Source organism: Manis javanica, chromosome 4, assembly GCF_040802235.1.
Source record: "Manis javanica isolate MJ-LG chromosome 4, MJ_LKY, whole genome shotgun sequence".
Lineage (NCBI taxonomy): Eukaryota > Metazoa > Chordata > Mammalia > Pholidota > Manidae > Manis > Manis javanica.
The window spans coordinates 93,937,145-93,946,572 of NC_133159.1; positions in this window are offsets into that span (position 1 = coordinate 93,937,145).

Consider the following 9,428-nt stretch of genomic DNA (forward strand, 5'->3'; position numbering starts at 1 on the left):
TAGAAACCATTTTTTTCCCATTTGAATTCCCATCATACTCTAGAGTTTTATGCTCACCTGCTTAGCTTGTATTGGCTATTTGCACCTCCTGCCTCAATATTGCGTAAATGTCTTATCTTTTTTCTATATCAGATCTTTCCACATAGTAGTTGCTTCCAAAAAATGCTCAGCAAATGTATGAATGACTGTAACATACCACTTGCACTTGGGACATGCAGGAACTTGAAAAGTTATGACATATATACATAAGGATAGTTAACACAAAAGAGAATATATAAGGTGCTAAAAGTACTAAAGGCCCACTTTTTAAGAAGTCACTTATCCTGTCTTAAGAATTCTGAATATACATGAAAAATGGGAGTTAAGTGAGAAAAGCCAATGATCCCCAAAACAGACTGTCCAAAATCCACATTTTAAAATGCATTGACTTTACAAGTAGGAGAATCTCTCATGCCCTCACTTAGATACATTTACATTTAGTTTGGAAACATTTCTAATAAGCTTTATCATCAGTTCCTAAAACTGCTACAGATCAGGAACACATCAAAAAAGAGGTGGCATTAAAGGCCCCAAGGACTCCCACCCCAAGGGGTGGTTGTGAAGATGGTTTAATTCCAGAACTCACACCCTTTCCTTCTACCAGCTACTCCTCTGGGCACACCGCGGCCTCACAGAATAATGGTGTCCATAGTGATAACCCTGCATTATAAAGGTTAGATGGAGAGTCTACCTACAGTACTGTATTTGTGAAGCCAGGGACAATGTGAAAAAATATCAAATTTCTATCCCAAATTTTCAAAATGTTAAAAAGTGCAGAGTCTTTAAAGGGCCGTTTTCTGTAAAATCTACATATATGTAATATCTGTTTATAGGTTAATAATGCCAGTGATGAGGTGCTAGAATATGGGTTATTAGTGCCCAGGGAGGGAGTCACACTGCCTTGGATAATCGGGGTCAGTGTTGTCCTTACCTTGAGGAAAGGAAGAAGTGGAATAGGCATTTGTGGAGGGCAGTGGCTGGAACAGTGACCAGCTTATCTCAAGTGCTTAATAAATATGAGTTAAATAAGTGGGTAAATAGTATTTCTGTTTGGAATATGGATAGGGGTGTGAAGAGAACAGTGTCTGAGATATAGTCAAGGGCAGTGAGGCTCAAGATAAAGGCTCATGTGGGGACATAGAGGATCCAAAATTGAGTGGCTAGGATTAGAAGATAACCTTTAATCCAACACTAGTGTTTGAACTTCTTTAAATGGGCTGGCAGCATAATAAAGTATTCACTCTTCCATTCATTTGTTCAAGAACATATACTTAGTACCTACTATAAGCCCAGCAATGTATTAACTAGTAGGGATACAAACTAGATAATGTAACATTCATCAGTGACTCAACAAGTATTTGCTGAGCACTTCTATTGCCAGTCACTCTTCTAGGTACTGGGGATACATCAAAACAGACCAAAGTTTCTGCCCCTGAAGAGTTAATTTTGTAGTAGGGAGAGATGGATGAACAAGCAACGTAAGTAGAGTATCAGACAGTAGCAAGTGCTAAGGAGAAAACGAAGCCAGACAGGAGATAGGGGGTGGGGAGGGGGGTGTGCCTACTCATGGAGGAGCTCAGGCTTGCCTGGTGGGACTGTGACTTAAACTTGCAATGGCATTTGTGTGCTGTGACTGCCACCAGAGGCAGCCTGGGATTGCCGGGAGAGCAGACATGAAGGGCCAGCTCAGCCTGCAGAAGCAGTGTGGTTTCACCTGGTCATGACCCTGGGGGAACTTGAAGGATGAATATTTGGCAGAAGAAGAGGGAGGAAACATTCTGGGCCAAGGAAGAGAAGTGTGACAGAGTATGTCCAGGGAGCTGTATCTGAAGGCCATCCTAATGAGCTGGCAGAGAGTGGAGGCAGGGGATTGTGTGAAACTGCAGGCTGGAGGGACAAGGCACTAAGAAGTTGCCCATGTCATAGGGGAAGGACAAGAAAGCACAGTGTTAAAGCACCCTCATTTTTTAGGGCACCTCCCAGTAGACAATTTGGGGTAGGAATTATAAGGGAGGTTGCAGGGCTGGGATGGGTGGGAGAGGGGTGGGAATGACCAGGAAGACAGGGGCAGAGGCCAGAGCTCAGAGGGCTTTATATGGTAGGCATAGAAATATGGATTTGATTTGGTAGGCAATAGGGAGCCATTGAAGGGTTTTAATGGAAAGGATTAAAAGCTGAGCTGACTTTGCGTGCGGGGTGGAGAGTGGCTTCTCGAGGAAAGAGTGAAAGTAGGGAGATCAAATAGGAGGCTGCTGGGACATCGGGACCCCAAGGGGATGTGGGCCTGAGTTACTGCTGCCTGCTGCCAGGCCATAGACAAATCTCAGCCACAAAAGGGGAGCCAGGAAGAAGTTCAAGGAGGAAAGGTAGGTTCAGTTTTAGGTACATTGAGGGTAAGCACCTTTGGGATGTCCAGGTGCAAACCCTCATAGGTCACATTTATTGTGCATTTATTACACACCAGGCACTGTGCTAAGTATTTTATAGGTCTTTTTATTCCTCATGTTTTATACCCATATTGAAGGTATTCTATCGTCTATCTGTTAGGTAAGTTGACTGAAGCCACACAGCTAAATGGTGGGGCCAGGCCCTGAACCTCTGTTGGTCAACATGGAGACCCCATCTTGAATCCATAAGCTATCCTGCTTTTCAGCAGTGTGTGTTTAGAACACAGGAGGAGGTAAGCAATGAATATAGTCTTCAAAGAGTATATGTAGTTGACAGTGCTGTAGAGAAAGAGCAAGAGGTGGGTAGAGAAATGCAGTCTGGGAAGTAAAGAGATAAGACAGGGACATGTGGAGGTGAGACAGGAGTCAGTGTTGTTTCGACATAGGAAACCCTTACACCTATTTAAATACCAGGGATAAGAAATTTTAAATTCTGAAGTTTGAGAGAGAAATAGTAATGTGGGGGCCAGGTGGAAGGACCAGCCTTGTGCAGGTGCAGACAGAGGTGAGACAGGGTGGGTGTGGGAGATCAACAACATCTCAGTTTTCTCCATGAAGCAGGAGACAAGAAGCTCTAACGGAACCTGGGAGGCCAGGAGATGAAGTCAGGCCAGAGAGAGGAGGTGCACTGATGGCCTCTCAGGGGCCCTTTGAGAATCTGATTGCCACTGGATGGAAACCACAGGAAAATGCATATTCCCCAGTTTTTTTCAAACAGTTTGAATGGGCTCACAGACCCTGAAGGCCTTCAAGGCTGCCCAAACATAATACACTCTAAATTCTCTTCTGTATCTAAGAATTGTTATCTTCTGTGAGTTGAGCTTGAGGTGAGTAAGCATGGGATGTCTTGAAAAAGCAGTTGAAATGGGATTTATTAAATATCTTTTCTGGGCTTGGAAGTGTTAGTCTGTGGACAAGAAAGCAAATGTGCTGTGTAAAGCCACTGGTCCAACATGGGCCTAAACAAGCAGTCATGGCCCATCGACCCAAATCACTAACTTCCCAGTGAGGCCAGGCCCTGGGGTCCTTGCTGCTCTGCAGGTCTGGACAGGCAGACGCACTCCCCCACCCAACAGCTATCATTACCGTGGGGGCTGAGAGCAGGCCCATCGTCAGGTAGGGCTCAGATCTCAGATGCAGGATCCTTCCGGCTGACAGTCAACCCCTACACTTCAGCAACTTTGTTATCAGTGAACAGACAGAGCCAGGGGCAGGGAGCCTGATAAAGACACCAGTCAGTGCACATGCCCTTGGAGTTTCTAGATGTTCTCAAGGCGATGCCACTTGCCTGGGCAGTGCAAAGGATCACTGTCAGGGCCAGTCATGGGCAGGCCCTTCTAGTAATACCTTCTAGGCCCTGGAAGTTTCTTCTTTAACATTGTTTTTAATCTTGGGAGTCCTAATCAGTAATTCATTACCTATTTATGAGAAACACTGGAATAACACACTGCACACTGTGTTAAGCTAATTACTTGGACTAAGCCCAGGTGCATTATTTCCTGGGGGTGAAGCAGCCCCTGGTCCTGCTGGCTGGGGCTCAGGCTCCTCCTGGCTGTGGAGCAGACACAGGCATGGACCAAAGGCAGCCGCTTCTGGCCCTCAGACAGATACATTCTCCGCCCTAGTCATAAACGGTTGGCATGGGTGCTGCAGAAGGGTAAGCCAAGCCTGGGCAGAGTGGAACAACACCATTACTCTATCACGGTTAGCAGGATTTGTATTAATCAGCCTTTTTATTTTCCGTATTTCTGATGCTTTGGCACCTGGGGACTTGCTGGCCCTGGAGGGAGTACCCCTCCCAAGGCTAGCTAATTCCTAGAGATAATAAAGATTCACCTACAAGCCTGGTCTTCGTATGAAAACCAGCCAGTCCAGAGCCATACCCCAGCCACCTCTTTTTTCAGGCTGCCACATTCTGGGCCACTCTCTACCTGCCCTAATCACTTCACAGCCAGGTACTAGACAAGTAGAGGCAGCTCCTCCACCCCCAGAATCGAATGAAATTATTAAAACTAACCAATTCTAAGCCTACTTACCGTGTCTCACTTGTTCCTTCTCACAAGAAACAACAGAAAGCTTCTCACCCATGTTTTGCTCCCACTCTCTCTGCCTCCTGCCCGCCCTGGTGCTTCCTGGTGCGGCCCTGTGTGGTGCATACACCCTCCTCTTGGGAACTGTCTTTCAAAGGCAATTGTCTCCTTATCTGTGGGCCTCCTCATACTGAGTAATAATAAGAGCTGTATTTTAAACTTTGCTGATTTGTGAGCCATATAAACAGCCAGGCAGAAAGAAGGAATTGCTATTTATTATGTGTCAACATTACAATAATCATTTTTGTCGATTATTTTATTTAATAAAATTTTTCCGGTAACTCTATGAAGTAGATAGTTTATAAAAATTCAAATATGTTCAGTGACTTTCCCAAGGTCCCAAGACTGAGGTTAGTCCTAGGCCTCTGTTTCTCAACCAGGACTTTTCCACAGCACTGGTCATAGATAACTGAGACAGATTTCTTTTTGTTGTTTCTTTATTCCCTCTTCCCTTCTCTGATTAATGATCACGGCCCACCATCCTCCACCACTTTTCTTTCTTTCTACCTTACCCTTAAAGAAAAAAAATACTTTGCAATGTTGTCTGTAACTTGCCCCCCACATGGTGAAAATCTGAAAGACAAGTAAATAATAAATTCCAGGATTTAATAAAATTCGTCCTTTAATTATAAAAGACTTTAATTTCTAAATTTATAATTACTTTTGCTTTTTAAGTACAATAAGAAATTTTTCAAATATGCAATTTGTTTTAAATGCTTTGTTAAAATGCTAGAGCTAGGATAGAGTAATAGGGCTGGATTTTCCCTCTCATGTGAAATAACTATAAATTCAGACAGTGTATATGAAACAACAGGATTCAAGAAATTGGGCATCAGGTAGCAGAAGAAGTGACCCCTAAGGTGCAGGAGACAAATTAGGGAATCCCTGCAGTTGTGCCCACATGCTGCCTAAAGAGAGTTTTCAGGCTGTGGTCCAGGGATGGCGAACCAAGCAGAGCCTAATGGCCTCCTGAACTGAAGAGGTAGAGCTAGGATTCAAGGAGGCAGAGTAGCAGAGATTGGAGGGTTGTAGGTAAAGAGAACTCTAGAAAAATACAGAGACTTCCCTCAAGTACTCTCTTGAGTATTGTTCAGTGCATGTGTGTGAGGAAAGACTTCCCTGAATGGATAAGTGGAAAAAATACCTAGAATCACACAGAAAAATAAATAGTGCCTGTTATGATCAGCCAGGCTGGCCCACCTCATAATTCAGGAGGGCTCAGCGGAAGGGCAAAAAAAGCCCTAGATTTAATACTGCTCTACTGTGCCAAACAAAGCTTAAAAGCAAGACCTGAAAGTGTCAAAATTTGGGTTCCAGAGCAAAGTTCAACATTTATGGAATATGCAAATATCCAGCATCCAATAAAGGAAATGTATAATGACTGGGACCCTATAAAAAATGACTAAACATGTAAAGAAGAAGAACATCACCTATTTAAAGAAGTAAATTTTTCGCTAAAACTCACCAGAACTAATACAGATGATAGAATTAGTAAACAAGCCATTGAAACAATAATTCAAAAAACCAGAGAGAAAATTAAACATGATAAGCTGAGAAACAGAAGATATAAAACAAATCCAAGTTGAGCTCCTAGGGATGAAAACTACAATGTCTGAAGTAAAAAATATACAGATAAAGTTAACAAGGCACTAGACATCGTAGAAGAATAGATTAATGAACTGGAAAACATAGCAATAGAAACTATCCAAAATGAAACACAAAGAGGAGAAAGGATTAAAAGCAAACAGTGAACAGAGCACCAATAAGTTATGGCGACTTCAAGTGGCATAATATACGTGTACTAGAAGTCCCCCAAGAGTGGAATATGAAAAAATAAAGAAATAATGGCCTCCAATTTTCCAAATATCATGAGAGAACTATAAACCCTCAGATCCAAGAAGCTCAAGGAACTCTGAGCACAAAAAGAATAAAGAAACTAACAGGAGGACACATCAAATCAAATTGCTCAAAACCAGTAACAAAGAGAAAATTCTTGAAAGTAGCCAAAGAAAGAAGACACATTACATACATAACAGAGTTAAGAAAACAGCAAATTGATCATCAGAAACAATACAGCTAAGTCTTATGTTTTCATGATTTCAATTTTTTTAAGGTATTATTGATATATACTTATGAAGGTTTCACATGAAAAAACAATGTGGTTGCTACGTTTACCCATATATCAAGTCCCCACCCATACCCCATTGCAGTCAGCATCCATCAGTGTAGAAAGATGCCACAGATTCACTATTTGCCTTCTCTGTGCTACACTGTCTGCCCCGTGACCCCTCACACCATGTGTACTAAACATAATCCCCCTCAATCCCCGTCTCCCTCCCTCACCACCTGCCCTCCCACACCCCTCCCCTTTGGTAACCACTAGTCCCTTCTTGGAGTCTGTGAGTCCGCTGCTGTTTTGTTCCTTCAGTTTTACTTCGTTGTTATACTCCACAAATGAGGGACATCATTTGGCACTGATTTTTCTCTGCCTGGCTTATTTCAGTGAGCATAATATCCTCCTGCTCCATCCATGTTGTTGCAAATGGTAGGATTTCTTTCTTTCTTATGGCTGAATAGTATTCCATTGTGTATATGTACCACATCTTCTTTACCCATTCATCTACTGATGGACACTTAGGTTGCTTCCATATCTTGGCTATTGTAAATAGTGCTGCGATAAACATAGGGGTGCATATGTCTTTTTGAATCTGAGAACTTGTATTCTTTGGGTAAATTCCTAGAAGTGGAATTCCTGGGTCAAATAGTATTTCTATTTTGAGCTTCTTAAGGAACCTCCATATTGCTTTCCACAATGGTTGAACTAATTTACATTCCCACCAGCAGTGTAGGAGGGTTCCCCTTTCTCCACATTCTCACCAGCATTTGTTGTTCTTAGTCTGTTTAATGCTGGCCATCCTTACTGGTGTGAGGTGATATCTCAATGTGGTTTTAATTTGCATTTTCTGATGATTAGTGATGTGGAGCATCTTTTCATGTGTCTGTTTGCCGTCTGAATTTCTTCTTTGGAGAATTGTCTCTTCATATTCTCCACCCATTTTTTAATCAGGTTATTTGCTTTTTGGTGTTGAGTCATGTGAATTATTTATATATTTTGGATGTTAACCCCTTGTCGGATATGTCATTTACAAATATATTCTCCCATACTGTCGGATGCCTTTTTTTCTGCTGATGGTGTCCTTTGCCGTACAGAAGCTTTTTAGTTTGATGTAGTCCCATGTGTTTATTTTTGCTTTTGTTTCCCTTGCTCGAGGAGATGCATTCAGGAAGAAGTTGTTCATGTTTATATTCAGGAGATTTTTGCCTATGTTGTCTTCTAAAAGTTTTATGGTTTCATGTCTTACATTCAGGTCTTTGATCTATTTAGAGTTTACTTTTGTGTATGAGGTTAAACAATAATCCAGGTTCATTCTCTTGTATGTAGCTGTTCAGTTTTGCCAACTGAAGAGGCTGTCATTTCCCCATTGTATGTTCATGGCTCCTTTATCATATATTAATTGACCATATATGCTCAGGTTTATATCTGGGCTCTCTAGTCTGTTCTTGTGCCAGTACCAAATTGTCTTCATAACTGTGGCTTTGTAGTTGAGCTTGAAGTTGGGGAGTATAATTTCCCCAGCTTTATTCTTCCTTCTCAGGATTGCTTTGCCTATTCAGGGTCTTTTGTGGTTCCATATGAATTTCAGAATGATTTGCTCTAGCTCATTGAAGAATGCTGTTGGTATTTTGATACGGATTGCACTGAATCTGTAGATTGCTTTAGGCAGGATGGCCATTTTGACAATATTAATTCTTTGTATCCATGAGCATGGGATGTGTTTCCATTTATTGGTATCTTCTTTAATTTCTCTCATGAGTGTCTGGTAGTTTTCAAAGTATAGGTCTTTCACGCATGATTTTAACTTTTTTTTTTTTTTTTTTTTTTTTTGAGAGGGCATCTCTCATATTTATTGATCAAATGGTTGTTAACAACAATAAAATTCAGTATAGGGGGGTCAATGCTCAATATACAATCATTAATCCATCTCAAGCCTAATTCTCGTCAGTCTCCAATCTTCTGAAGCATAACGAACAAGTTCTTACATGGTGAACGAATTCTTACAGAGTGAATAAATTCTTACATGGTGAACAGTACAAGGGCATTCATCACAGAAACTTTCGGTTTTGATCATGCAATATGACCTATAAACCATCAGGTCAAATATGAATATTCATTTGATTTTTGTACTTGATTTATATGTTGATCCCACATTTCTCCTATTATTATTATTATTTTTATTTTTAATAAAATGCTGAAGTGGTAGGTAGATGCAAGATAAAGGTAGAAAACATAGTTTAGTGCTGTAAGAAGGCAAATGTAGATGATCAGATGATCAGGTGTGTGCCTATGGACTAAGTATTAATCCAGGCTAGACAAGGGCAGCAAGACATCCACGGATGCAGAAGATTTCTCTCAAAGCAGGGGGGGTGAGGTTCTGAGCCTCACCTCTGTTGATCCCCAAATTCTCACCTGATGGCCCCCCTGCGACTGTGCCTGTCTTAGGTTGTTCCTCCCTTGAGGAATCTTACCCGTCTCTGGCTAACCAGTCATCTTCCGGGGCCATACAGGGAAATGTAAAGTTGGTAAGTGAGAGAGAAGCCATATTGTTTGCAAAGGTTAGCTTTTTACTTCTTTGCAGATTTATGCCCTGTGGCTTCTATGCCCAGCATTTGTCTCGAGGTATCTTTACCACCTGGAGGAATTATGATACTCGGTAAATTCGATATGAGGCACGAATTCTATTTAAGGTTTGTAATTAGGAAGGAAGAAGAAAAGCTATAGATGTAGCATATG